General features: G+C 38.1%; 2 pseudogenes across 2 annotated transcripts; both read right to left on the reverse strand.

The window, feature by feature from the left end:
- Positions 1 to 34: 34 nt before the first annotated feature.
- Positions 35 to 1,891, reverse strand: LOC104722371 (oxysterol-binding protein-related protein 4A-like; annotated as a pseudogene). The gene is made up of 5 exons (XR_015572437.1): positions 1,736 to 1,891; positions 1,285 to 1,533; positions 982 to 1,078; positions 514 to 779; positions 35 to 431 (listed from the first exon to the last, which is right to left on the reverse strand). The product of XR_015572437.1 is annotated as an oxysterol-binding protein-related protein 4A-like (transcript).
- A 760-nt stretch (positions 1,892 to 2,651) lies between these two features.
- On the reverse strand, positions 2,652 to 14,653 carry LOC104722372 (oxysterol-binding protein-related protein 4B-like; annotated as a pseudogene). The gene is made up of 6 exons (XR_015572606.1): positions 14,210 to 14,653; positions 11,486 to 11,644; positions 10,297 to 10,542; positions 4,073 to 4,169; positions 3,593 to 3,890; positions 2,652 to 3,510 (listed from the first exon to the last, which is right to left on the reverse strand). The product of XR_015572606.1 is annotated as an oxysterol-binding protein-related protein 4B-like (transcript).
- Between the last annotated feature and the right edge of the window lie 44 nt (positions 14,654 to 14,697).

Genomic DNA, 14,697 nt, shown 5'->3' on the forward strand with positions numbered 1-14,697 from the left:
AGATTGGTTTATGTTACATGGAATTGTAATAACTTTAGCTATCATCAACACAAAGTTTTGAATTCTTGAATTCTTGTGCCTTTGTGATGACGAGTGGAGCCCGAGGAACCGTGGGCTGTAGTGGTGAGCAATCCCAGTCTTTACCCTTTCTGACCACTGAGAAATGTTTGGGAATCCATGACTCACCAGAAGCTTCTCTCTGTTTCAGAGACTCTCTCTGCTTCTCCTCCACAGCTCTCTTAGCTTCTCTTGCGCTTTCCCATTCTTTCTTCAGTATTCCTTCACTTACTTCACTCCATATAATCCCCGACTCGGTCTCCATTACCTCCTTCAGATTCTTGACTATTGGAGGTTTGAGTCCTGTGATATTCTCCTCGGCATTGTATATAACTTCGAGCTTACCCGTCTTCAAATTTTTTGCCATTACTGTTCTGTAACATTATGGTATTTTAATGAGATCACAGCTTATGATATTCTTGAGAGCTGTAGTGAACATATGATTCATTTTTTTACCTGTCCCAATGGCCAAAGATGTCGTAGAGCTGATTACCAGAGGAAGATTGAAAGATCTTTCCTTTAATTGATCTATTTTTTTACCTGTCCCAACTCAGCTTCGAGATCAGTCTGCGGACACTTTATCTTAACTTTTCCTGCCCAGTGAGCTCCCGGCGCCGGCAAGAATCTCATAACTAGTCCCGGCTGGTCCATGTCATAAGTCTCTTTTCGACTCAGCAGCTTCATAACTCTTTTACCTTTTACCTCAACATCCACGTAAGTACCTTATGAACCATTAAATGAGTCACATGCAGCAGAAGTTAGACTTTGGAACCAATACGAGATGGTATGGTTTGGTCTTAGGGTAAACTGGACGCATGCTCGAAATAGTTGTGTTCGTTCTTGGACGGATTATTTAAAATTTAACTTTGTTTTGAGATAATTTGGATGTAGCGGAATACATTATGACTGCTACAAATAACATACCACGAAATTTAGGAGTGAAATATTGACACCATGTCACGTCAATCTTTTCCTTCTCGTGAGTCGCATGAAGTGCGGACACCGGTGGATGATGCAATACCTGAAAAATTAGCGATTTATATCATGAAGGAGTTTTTATCTTAAGTTTGATAATTTTTAGAATGGAAAATCACATAAATAAACCAAATCTTTTAAAACATTTGTAAAACATTTAACTCATTTTAGACCATCAATAATTCAAAGTGTAATGAAATGATAATTTTTTCTTTTTTTTTTTTGTTAAAAATTGTAATGAAATGATAATACTTGTTCGGTCAAGACGTTGATGTGACCGTTGGAGACATGGTGAGTCTCGCCGAGAACAGGGTTGTACGGAGACATTCCAACAACCACCGGACGGAGTGTGGAGATGTTCCATGTCACCACCGATTTGAGCCGTTCAATGGGAAGATCGCGACGGCTGCATTCCCCAAGCAGGTCCTTACCGCTGGAGCTGTAGACCATCTCGCCGTAACTTTGGAGTTGTGATCTTGGTAGGTTCAGCTGAGGTGGCAACTTTACGTTCAAATATAGTAGTTAATAACTCTCAAGGAAAACACTAAAATACTTAGTATCATATTATTCTATAAAAACTTATTTTCTTCTCTCTTCACTAAAAAGTGTCAATGTTTGTTTTCAAGAAGAAAAAAAAAATGCAAATGGACGTTCTGTTATGTAGCAATCAGTTTACATCAACAAGGATCCCAAGGAGTTACACCTGAAAAGTGGTGAGATCAGACCCTGGGCGTACGGTCTTAATGAGGCTGAGGATCTTGCGGATGACATTCGAAGCTGTGCGCTCAGAATCATTCTCATCTTCCAGGGAAAAAGGTTTGGCTAGCACAAGGTGTCTTCTCATTTTCTCTTCTTCTGCCTATACACAGCCAAAAATATATTAGATCTGTAAATTTAGTCTCACTTCTTTACCAAAAAAGTGTATGTCTCACTAATTACCATTTGAGGAGTTGTTCAAGAAACGATATATATATATATATATATATATATATATATATATATATATTTTGACATGAGATTATTTCTGTAAATGAAAGAAAAGGAGCCAAGGAGTTATATTTATAAAAAAACTTCAACCCAGAGATAAACACTCTGTATCACAGTACTTAAGTGATAATTACTATCAATCTTTTTACTCCATTATATAGAATGCTGGAAACATAGATAGGGGGTATCAAATTAGAGAGAGTTGGGTTAGCATTTACTATGGATTTGGAGGGGGGTTAGTCGTTAGATCCATGTTTTCGTCATTAAGGCTGGCTTAATTCTTTTATAAAAGGTTGCCCTAATTCTTAACTAGTAGTGATAATTATGGCTATGAACATTGATTTGGCACAGATATTACAGCTTGACTGAATACACCTCGACCCTCGTAAGAAGTTACACAAGGTCACCAAATCAGTTATTAGAAAAGTATAATTGAATCTTCGTTTTTTAGAATTAGATGGATATGACATATTAAGTTTGTAGAGGAGAAAACTAGTATATATTTTCTGTTATGAGGGATGTGAAAAAAATCCCCTATAATATCTGACAAGCCTCTTAAAAACCTGACGTAACGCTCATACATTGTTGATGCTAGGATCGGTCATAATTACAATATTTAGTTAAGCAAAATAGGGGTCGAAAAGATCTTTATTAATTGGTGTCGGGGCACAAAAAGAATGGGCTACAAAGTGAGCTAGGATAGCGAAAAGTAAGATGAAGGACGAGCTGCAAGCTCGTCGATTCAAAGCTTCGAGCGAAGGAATCAATACTTATGACTCGTCTTTTTCCTATTTTCTGCCAATCCCTTTTTACGGACACTGTACGTCCGTATTTATGGGAAACTGTGTCAATTCGTCCTCCTAAGAAGACCAAAATATCCTTCCTTCTTTGGAGGTTTATTTGGGCCTTTAATGGGCCGAACCCTTTGGTAAGGGGTGTGGATCTACCCCTAACATACATGATACATTCAACCTCAAATGAAGTGACAAAAACACCATTTATCACCTTTATGCTTATTGACGGACATGTCATTATCGGCCTAATTATATGTTAACTTTTAACTATAATATAACTTATAAGCTATTATCAACATAGAGTGTTGGAATCTTGAAACTGATTTATGATTTCTCCCCTTCTGCCTCTATGATGACGAGTGGACCCCGAGGAACCGTGGGCTGTAACGGTGAGAGGTCCCAGTCGTTACCGTCTTTGACCACTGAGAAGTGTTTAGGAACCCATAACTCACCTGAAGCCTCTCTGTTTTTCAGAGACTCTCTCTGCTTCGCCTCTACAAGGCTCTTAGCTTCCCTTGCGCTTTCCCAATCTTTCTTCAGTATTCCTTCACTTACTTCACTCCATATAATCGCTGACTCGTACTCCATTACCTCTTTAAGATTCTTGACTATTGGAGGTTTGAGTCCTGTGATATTCTCCTCGGCATTGTATATAACCTCGAGCTCACCAGTCTTTAGATTTTTAGCCATTATTGTTCTGAAACATTAATAGGACGTTAATGGCATCATTCACACAGCTTAAGGCAACAAAGTTTATTTATTATGATTCATGTTTTAACCTGTCCCAATGGCCAAAGATGTTGTAGAGCTGAGTACCAGTGGAAGATTCAAAGATCTTTCCTTTAATGGATCTATTGTTGTTGCCTCTGAATCTTTCGATGAATGAATCGGAAATCAAATTTATCTCAGCTTCAAGATCGGTCTCCGGACACTTTATCTTGACTTTTCCTGTCCAGTGAGCTCCCGGCGTCGGTAAGAATCTCATAATTAGTCTCGGTTGGTTCATCTCATAAGTCTCTTTGTGATTGAGAAGCTTCATTACTCTTTTACCCTTTATCTCAACATCTACGTAAGCACCTTATGAACCATATAAAATTGGTACATGCAGAAATCAGATGTCGGAACCAAGACGAGATGGTTCGGTTATAGAGTAAACCGAACGCATAGTTGAAGACTTTGTTTTGAGATAATTTTGGTGGTAGCAGCAACAATTAACAATTTAATTGACTGCTACATTTAAGTGAAAAAAATAGACATACCACGAAATTTAGGAGTGAAATATTGACACCAAATCACGTCGATCTTTTCCTTCTCGTGAGTCGCATGAAGTGCGGACACCGGTGGATGATGCACTACCTGAAAAATTTGACGTTGTTGGTTGTACCATGTTGGACTTTTTTCAAAAGTTTGGTACATTATATATTTTTTTGGCCCAAAAAAAGGTTGGTATTTTAAAAAACAGAAATCTCCCATTAAAAATCAGACTGCATGTATAAGATTTTTTTTTAATAATTTTTTGGTTTTTTGAAAAAATTAGTAACATATCAATTTATGCGTTGGGACCATATACATACAGAAACTAAATTTGGTTTTTCTCAACTGTAGTGTGAACATAACTTTAGATACGAACATAAAATATATTGGAACTTTTTTTTCAATTAAACCAGTAACAAAAAATTTGTTAGTGTGAGAAGAGAGTTTTTTTTTAAGTCTATGGAACACGTTTTTCTCGTACTCTCTTTCTTATTCTTTTTTTTTTTTTTAATATGTGAATTTTCATTAGAGAAAAAATATTGTATAAGAATACAATAACTATGGTTCTGGAAGATACTTCAAAAAAAAGAAAAAAACAAGGACTATCTTATTGTTTGCTTTCATATAGGAAGGAAACTAGAGATATCTTAGTCAATCTATCATGAGATGTTTAAATTTTTTTCGGTGGGTTTTTGCCAAGATTGCGTCTCTAATCTGCCTGTCCAACAACTTAAATAGAATATGCGGCAGGGTCTTGATGTTGTTGTGAAGTCGGTTGTTTTGCTCCTGCCAAATAGCATAGAGTGCTGCTTGCATTCCCCAAGATGCCAACCTGGTTCGTGTGGGTAGACGGTTGAGGTACATTAGCCACATCATGAATGCATGCCTTGGAATAGCTCCCTAGTACCAGACATGCTTCGTCCAAGTAAGTGGTTCATGTCTCTCTCTTAATGCTTCCCAGATTCTCTTAGTGCTGAAACTGTCGTGAGTGTCTCCTTGGATGCACCAAAGGAAACTGTCTTGAACAGTGTTAAGGGACGGAGGAGGAATTGTTGTGACGTGAATTTGGAGCAATTCAGTTGTGGGGACCTTGCTGGGGGCAAAAGCCAACCATGCGGAGAACAAGCAAGTGCCACACTCCTATTTAATGGAATTCCAGTCTGAGCCGGTCCTGAGGGTCCTAGAAAGTGGATAAGTTGACCAAACGGGGTCCAATTGTCGAACCAGAAGCTTACATGTTGTCTGTTACCCACATCACATCTAAGGAAACCATTTGCAAGGGGTCGAAGATGGAGCAAAGCTTTCCATGTCCATGAGGTCTGCTTCTTCTCATCAATTTGCCAAAAAACCTCATCTTTTATTTTGTTATTTCGAATCCATTGTGCCCACAAGGAGTCCACATTAGAATGTAGACGCCATACAAGCTTAAGGCATAGAGTTCTATTCCAAGTGGATAAGCGGCGAAACCCCAATCCACCTTCTTCCTTTGGAAAACAGAGAGTTTTCCAAGTCACCTTTGAACTTGCTTTTTTGTCAATATCACCTGTCCACAGAAAATTAGCACAAAGACTCTCGATACTTTGCAAACATCCTTTGGGGAGGATGAATGCGGATGCCCAAAAATTTACATTGCCATAGATAACAGTGGAGATGAGCTCCTCTCTTCCCGCGTAGGACAGTGCACGAGCAGACCAACTTGAGCATCTAGCTTTAATCTTGTCGATTAGAGGTCTGTATTCTGCTATACGAAGCTTTACATCAGTGGGAGTCCTATGTACCGAATGGGTAATGAACCGAGCTTGAAACCAAAGGAAGCAATTCTAGCGGTTTCAGGTTGGTTCACTCCAGCAAGGAACAAGTCAGTCTTGTTCTTGTTCATTTGAAGACCCGAGAACTCAGAGAAATCTTGAAGGACCTTTGTAATCTTTTCCAGGGAGTTGAAAGTTCCATCAAAGAAAACCATTATGTCATTTGCAAAAGCTAAGTGTGACACTTGCAGGTTCGTTGCAAAGGGATGGTGGCCAATGCAAGTACTGTTGTATCTCTATTTAACATTTGAGAGAAGACCTCCATGGACAAGGTGAAGAGATAGGGGGAGATCGAGTCGCCCTGCCTTAACCGTTTTGCACCTTTGAAATAGCCACATGATTCACCATTTACAGACACTGAGAAGGTTGGGGTCGTGATGCACTCGCTGATCAGATTGACAAAATGCACTGGGAACTCCATTGTCTTCAGGACATTTATAATAAAACCCCAGTGGATGGAATCAAAAGCCTTTTTAAGGTCTACCTTAAGCATGCCTCTTTCTGATATTGTTTTCTGATTGTAACCCTGGATGAGCTCTGTCGCGAAGAGAACATTTTCCACCAAAAGCCATCCCAGAATGAAAGCTGACTGAGTGTTGGCTATAAGTTTGGAGATTAATTTATAGATCGTGTTACAACACGCAATGGGACGGAATTCACCCATTTTGGATGCGTTTGGCGTCATGGGGATGAGAGTCAGTAAAGTTGAGTTCCACTGTTTCACGAGCTTACCAGAATGAAAGAACTCAAGCACTATTGCGGTTAGATCAGATCCCACGATATCCCATTGAGCCGTGAAAAACTCCACAGAGTAACCGTCGGGACCGGGAGCTTTGTTTTTTGGAAGAGACAATAGCGCTGCCTTGATTTCTTCTGGATAGACAAGAACAGATAGAACCTGTATTGCCGATATAGAATATCTTTGAGGGACAATAGAAGCCAAATACTCAACAGAGGGGGGCCGAGCAGAGGATTGGGATCCTAGGAAACTTTGGTAGTATTCCACAGCTAGCTTTTGGATTCCTTGCTTAGAGTCTACAATTTGATCATTGTCATCAAGCATGAAGAGGATGTGATTTTGTAATAGACGAGTGCGGATGACTCTGTGAAAGAACTTTGAGTTTTTATCTCCATCCTCAAGCCAGCAAATTCGAGCCTTCTTCCTTAGATATGATTCCTCTGCCTGCGACAGGATGCACCAAGCCTTATGAGTTGATTTTTCCCGCTCAATCGCCTGAGAAGATGGAGAAGAAAGCAGAACCCGCTGACAGGCTTGTAAGTCTTCATAGGCTTCTCGCACTCTCTTTTCAATGTTGGAATAATTGTCTTTGGCGAAAGCTCTGATGATACCTTTTAGTTCCTTTAGTTATTTGGATAACTTCAACATCTTGGAACAGTCGAAAATTAGAGCATCCCACCAAAGCTTGATTAAAGGAGAGAATGCTGGGTTGCGATTGAGGAGAGCCAGAAACTTGAATGGAGTTTTCTGCTTTTGTTTTTCCGTATCCAAGAAGACGCAACAAGGGCTGTGGTCGGAGAAACCAGGTTCACCGAAGACTCCTATGGATGTTGGGAACTCTTTGAGGCAGGCATCATTGACTAGGATTATGTCAAGCTTCTTAGCAATGAGTCCGATGACATGCTTGTTTGACCAAGTGAAAGTGTTTCCATAGTACGGGAGATCAGAGAGCTTTGAATGGGACAAGCAGTGGCTAAGATCACGCATACCTCTAGAAGAAGAGGCAGTGGGTGTCACAGAGTGTTCGTGAGGATGAAGGATCTGGTTAAATTCACCGATGACTAACCAGGGCTTGTTGAGAACTAGAGGAGGCAGTGACAGAGCCTGGAGTTCTTGCCATAGGGTTCTTTGTTCCTCACAACTGGTTGAAGAAGCATACACAACAGATATAATTGTTTTCTCTGTGACAAAAGGTAACTTTACCAGACAAACGACCATCTGGAGCGAAGTAGACAAAATTGTTACCTGCACCGAAGGATGCCAGACCACCCAGATCTGAGAAAGAGTAGTTATCCGCATAAGACAGCCTGAAGCTACAAAAGAAATGATATGCTGCGCTTTGTCAGGACTCACATGGGTTTCAATGATCCCACCAAAAAGAGGCTTATGTTGCCTTATCCATTTCCTAAGGTACCTCCGCTTTACGTGGTCGTTGAGACCTCTTACATTACGACAAAAAATATCCATAAAAAGGATATATACTTAGAGGCATAAAGGGCCTCTAGCCCTTGCTCGTGGATTCTTCTTCTTCAACAGACGTTTGGAAATGACTTTGAGGAATCGATCAGAGTCGGCTTCTGGATTATCATCATCATCTGAGATACTATCAGGCTCGGAGTTGTTATCTCGGGAAGCATCCCGGCCCGGGGAAACATGAGAGAAAAGATTTGTAGTAAGGTCTACACAAAGCTTTCCATCATCCTGAGGTATGTTGAAGGTTGAAGGCAGGGTTTGGTAGCCTAACTGTCTCAGTGTAGGAGGTGTCTTGTTACTTGACTCACGTTGCGCTTGGAGCTTATCTCTTGAGAGTTCAGCAGCGGTTGCATGCTTTTCCTGAGGCAACTTTGGAGGGATGACTGAGGATATACGGGGTGGCTCGGGTGTACTCTGCCCTATGATTGGCAGTTGACTAGGGATGGGTGCCTTTCCATTGCTTTTATCTTTTTTGGCTCTAGGCCAAGATGTCCCCGTATGTTTCACTAATCCACATACGTTGCAGAGAGGAGGAGCAGAGGTGCAACGAGAGATGTTGTGTCCTATCTTTTTGCAGTGACTACACACGGAGGGGAGCCACGGGCTGGAGACGTGGATTCTCTTTATTTGGCCAGATTCGAATCTAGCGTTGACAGCTTCCAGTAAGGGTTTACGCGGGTCAATGACTGTGTAAACCTTCACTACCTCAATGTTAATGAGCTTCTCTGTGTGTGGATGGAGACAAATCGGGTGACCCACTAAACCTGCTATGTATTCAAGACCTTCGCGGTTGAAAAACTCAAGCGGAACTCCATGGAAGTCAAGCCATACTGGGACTAGTGTCAGCTCCGGTTTCTTTGGGGTGATATCAGGTGTCCATTTTGCGACAAACATGGTCTGACCATCTATTTGCCATAAGCATTGGCTAAGTATTCTTCGCCTTGCGTTTGGGCAGGGGACTTTGAAGAGATATGAATGCCCTTCCAATTTGGAGACTGCAATATCTCTTCTTTGCTTGCTCCATATGCCATTTACAATGGCATTAACCGCCCCTCGGGTGGGAGGTTCTTCAGAAAATTGTCCTAGGATAAAGCTATCCCAATCTTTCTTGTTTTTCTCAATGATAACATTTGGGATAGTCACACATGATTCACCGGAATCAAGAGTGAACGGGTACCTTTTTCTGCAGATGGCATGAGGTGTCTTTGACTAGAGCTTTCCAAGGATGTTCTTCGTTTTGGGGGGATTCGCAGGGGTGACTACGGGAGGAGGCGGGATCGCCTTTCCTGAGGCTGTAGTGACGCTTATAGGCTCCTCGGTGTTTCCATGAGTAGCAATTGAAGGTACTTCTGCCAAAATTTTGACTGATGTAGCTTCTGCCTAGAAATTGAGGACCTTGGTTTTTTGATTTGCACTACGGTAGCCACTGTTGAGGGAACTGTGGTAGCGTCGGATTTTTCTCTGTTGGCTAGCATCTCAGTAGTACAGGCAACACTTTTGTCGTGGAGCAGATCGAAACTTCCCCAGCTGATTTCGGAGACTCATGCGGGTTTTGTGTCGATGGGGACGAAACAGAGGATGCAGACCCAATGGGAATACCGCGGGAAGGTTTATTTGTAGATTTTGATTTGCCTATAAGGGACGGTGGGGACCGATGCCGAGATCGGTGAAGGTAGATTAAAAAGGAAGAAGATTGCATGTTTGGGAGAGAAAGTCAATGAAATGGTAAAGTCAATTGTTTTTTTCTTCTTTCTTTTTCTTGATTTGAATGATGACCGTATAGGTTGGAGACTACCGATGTAATTGCTCAACAAAACTATAAACATTTTAACGCTGCTAAGTGCTAACTGAACCAAAACCAAACTTCAAAGGGCGTTATTGAACGTTTATGTTAAGGGTTTTAAAAGCTAAACATCCAAAGTCAGTTTCGTTTGCAATTTTTTTTCCTATGATTAGTAGAGTTGATGACGTACTTAATCATAATTATATCTGCTACTTAGGCAAAAATGTAAAACACACACACAACGACAAGTATGAAGATTAAAATCAGTTAAATAATTTGTTCGTCCACTTTCATAAAAAACCGAAAAATATTTCTATATAAAAATATCTGTCATTATCTAATGAACTTTATATTATGTCTTCGTTTGAAATTGTAATAAATATGATTATATTATTATTATATCCAGAAAAAGATGAAAATATATACTTGTTCGACGATGACGTTGATGTGACCGTTGGAGACGTGGTGAGTCTCGCCGAGAACGGGATTGTAAGGAGACATGCCAAATATCAGCGGACGGAGCGTGGAAATGTTCCATGTCACCACCGATTTGAGCCGTTCGATGGGAAGATCACGACGACTGCATTCCCCAAGCAGATCCTTCCTGCATAAGTAGACCATCTCGCCGTAACATTGGAGGTTTGATCTTGGTAGGTTCAGCTGAGGTGGCAGCTTTACGTTCAAAGAAAATAATTAATGATTGGAAAAAATAACTTGATTATGCGACATGTTCAACTGTACTTAGAGAGAGAGTTACATGTTGTAAATGTAATCCCCACCCGAAAAAAGGGTTGCACATGGTATAATTAATATAGCTACTTATAACCACTTTTTTTCCTTTTCGGTGTAGGACCTTTTTCTTCTATGTACACAGTTAATTGTTAATACCTCTCTTGGATCTCGGACAAAAAATAAAATCTCTGGTTGTATATATAAAAGGAAAAAGGTTTTCGTCGATTTATTTAAGATCTGGGGAAGAAATAATTGGAGAGTTCATTTTCATGCATGCATCGTGTATACATTACCGATGTATGGCCCCGGCTCTAGAGATAGGCATCGTCAAAAAATGAAAAAAAAAAAAACAATTTCAATTTCAATTTTTTTCTTTTTAAATCCAGTTTTTAGTAACTTTCTTTTGTTTCATAAAAAGGCTTAAATGTTTTTGTCGAGGGTTTCCCATGTATTTAAATGATGCACTGCTAAGTACTAGAGCCAAATATTTCTAGTATTAACAAAAAAAATATCAATACTATATAATATATGTGTATATATATGTCGGTTATTATGAATTACAAAACTATGTAACATAAGTAAAGTTATATATTAAGTGTTGGAATTGTTACTTATAAGCTATATAAGTACTAGTAAGTTTGTTCTTTACTATATGGATCGTAGTTTTATATTTCATGCACAAAAATTCTTTTAACATTTCTATTCTAAAGAACATTATAAGAATACTTATTATCATTTCCTATCTTCTAAGGCAAACTTCATATTTTTAATTTTTCACAAGAAAAGTTACCAATGTTTTCAGGAAAACCATATACGTAACACGGCAATAGCCGTTGTTCTATAGCAGAACAATTCATCAACAAGGATGTTTAAGATATTACACCTGGAAATTGGTGAGATCGGATCCTGGGCGCACGTTCTTAAAGAGGCTGAGGATCTTGCGGATTACATTCGAAGCTGTGTGCTCAGAATCTTTCTCATCCTCTAGGGAAAAAGTTTTGGCCAGCACAGGGTGCCTTCTCCTTTCTTCTTCTTCTTCTGCCTTTACACAACATAAATGATTGAATCGATAAGTCAAAACTAAACACCTAATTAATTGTTGAAAACTGGATGCAAACCTACGTCAAGAGAACCAACCCTTCTTTGAAACACCTCGTAAGACTTAAATGGCTTGATTAGACATGATTAAATGGAAATAAATTAACAAAAGACAATACTTATTAAGAGAGCGTACCAAACAATATGCTACGTTCCATTAATTTAGGGTTTTGAGTTATAAAATGTAAGATAAATCTTAATTAGTTTGTACTACTATCTCGAACAGATAGAATTATCACACAAAAAATAAAATTAAGATTACAAGTACAAACTATTTATGTCCCACTTACTATTTGGGAAATTTTTTTTTTCAACTAAAACCATTTGAGAAGTTGTTGAAAGTTACTAAAAGTTGTTAAACGTTTTTTTTTTGAGATTATAAGTGTAATAGAGAATAACCCACTTACCATTTGTGAACTTCTTGAGGAGAAACGCTATTTCTGTCAGAAAGAAGAACTCACAAAATAAAGAGTTGATAACTAAAAGGAATAACTCTCAATCTTTTGACTCCATTTATATAGATACTATGTAGATAGATACTTGATAGAGAGATGGTAGATAAAGAAACGAGTTCGGTAAGCATTAACTATTCTTTTGGAGGAAGCGTTGGTCGTTAGGTCCATTTTTTGTCATTTAATATCTCATCGTTCGCTTCGATCGTGGCCGATTTGTGTTGTACTTAGGTAGGGCGTAGGGGAATGGTACTAGATTTTTTCTTTTTTTTTTCGATAAATTCCAAAATTTTTGTTTAGTCGGCTTAGTTCACTTGGAGTTTAGTCGGTTTTGTTAGCATTCGGTTTGTTCATGTCTTATATTTTAGGGAATTTAAATATGTGTATATAGAATAAAACAACCAATATCTTTTTTCTTTTTGTAAAACAACAAATAATTATGGTTAGTTAGAGATGAATGTAGAGATAATTGTAAGACCATCCACAGCTGTAGAGTTTTGTGAAGGGTTCTTTAATTTTATTATTTCATTAAATTTTCAATAATAAATTTAAGAAGAACCAATAAAATTAATATCTGTGATATACAAGGTTTTTAGGGATTCTTAAATGAGAGACAGTTCTCCATCTTTTTGTTTTTAATGAGAACTCTTGTGAGAACCTTACACAAAAAGTGCTCTAAAATGTTAGTTAGATGAATGTTGCCAGGGAAATTATATCCTATGTACTGCGGTTTTTAATAATTTGACAATTATTTTTAATAATATTTACCAGTTTAGCAAAAAAAAAAAGAAGTTTGTTTTAACTAATTATATCTTATATTGATATTTTTTGTGTATATCTTAACTCAATGTTTATGAAACAAAAAAAAAAGATGTAAAAAGTAGGTTTCCATGCATGCGTTGATTTTTCTGAGTAACAAAGCAGAAGAAACATGATTTGGAATTGGACTGCTTTCATTTCGACACGTATTGGTCCGGGTAAATGAAGACGACGTCTTCGGTGTTGGATGGGCTATTCAACTCATCCAAGTTAGTTTTTGTTGTTGTTGTTAAAGCATCTTCTAAATTATTGGCCGACAAAAATAAAAAGCATCTTCAAAATAAATATTTTTTATTTTTCCTCATTTCAGATTTTTATATTCACCAATCACCATCTTCGTAACGCTAGTATTAGATGAGTGTATATAGTTTGCATACTTGTACATAGTATAGATGATTAATTAAGGACTCTGGAATGTTCGGTTTATAAACTAAAATTAATTGTATAGATCCAGTTTGTTCCGGTTTAATAATCACGTTCAGCATAAGAACGCTGTAACAACACATTTTTCATTTAATGAGAAAATCAAGTTTTTCTAACAAACTTTTCTCGTGTTTGCTGATAGCTAGAAACAGGGAACTTCAATTTCTCTTTCTCGTAGACCCTTCGACCCTTGTATAACTTGACATTTCTAGTTTTAACTAATACTCCCTCCATTTTAGATTAATTTAGTATTTTATATAAGATGTTTTCAAGTTTCTATGCAACTTTTAGATTAGTTTAATATTTTATATTATGTAGTATTGTTTCTGATTAGTTGAACTTATTAAACGTAAAGACTTCTTAATATGCGTGTTTTAGTTAAAACATCATATATTTTGAAACGGAGGGAGTATAAACTTTTAGTTTTAACGGGTATAATATTTAAACAACTTTTTCACTCTTTAATTTGATAACTTCTGATTTAAACAATTATGTTAGCGTTATAAATTACCGAGTCGAACGTATTCGAGCTAGCTTGAGATTTTGTTCATTTGGTTTACTGATAAACGACTATTGTCAACACGGTTTTGTTTTTTTAACCACACGTTATTTATCTCCTAACACAAAGCAAACGTTGTTTAGATAAAACCTATGTTAATTGTTAAGACCAACCATACCTCTTCAAAAAACGATTGTTAAAATTTGTTATTATTATTAAAAAAAAAGAATTGGGCCTATTTATTTTCATAGAAATGATTCATAATTTTGGCCATCTAGCGTCGTTTCTCGGGGTACAAAGAAATCGAAGACAAAACCATTTTGTTAGTCAATCTAGAAAAATATCTTTTGCAATGAAAATGTTTCCAATTCCGGAGCTTCCGCTTCAGCTTCGCTGGAAACACAAAGTTATTTGGCTCTTCGATGGAGATGGAAGGCTTCGGGAGGACGAGGCTGAGCATAGCCGGAGAAGGACTTAATGGAGGAATAGTTTCCTGCGACTGAGATTTAATGGGAGTCCCTGGCTGCATCTCCCACTTGAACGGAACACCTTCTGACCTCCTATCATCGTAGTATCCGACAGATAAGTTTCTCGAGATTGCTGATCCTTCCTTGCATATATCATTCTCCATAATTAGGAGGACTAGCGATATATGAGAGTTTATGTTGTGTTCTTGATTCGTATATACGGCTTTTGGCGTGGTGCTTTTGTTAGGAGGAAGAGAAGAGATAAAGGAAGATTGTGTGTAAGTGTTTTGGATATTATATATGGGTATATATATCTAGAGAAAGAGAGATATATATT

This window comes from Camelina sativa, chromosome 11 (genome assembly GCF_030686135.1).
Source record: "Camelina sativa cultivar CO46 ecotype springtype chromosome 11, ASM3068613v1".
NCBI lineage: Eukaryota > Viridiplantae > Streptophyta > Magnoliopsida > Brassicales > Brassicaceae > Camelina > Camelina sativa.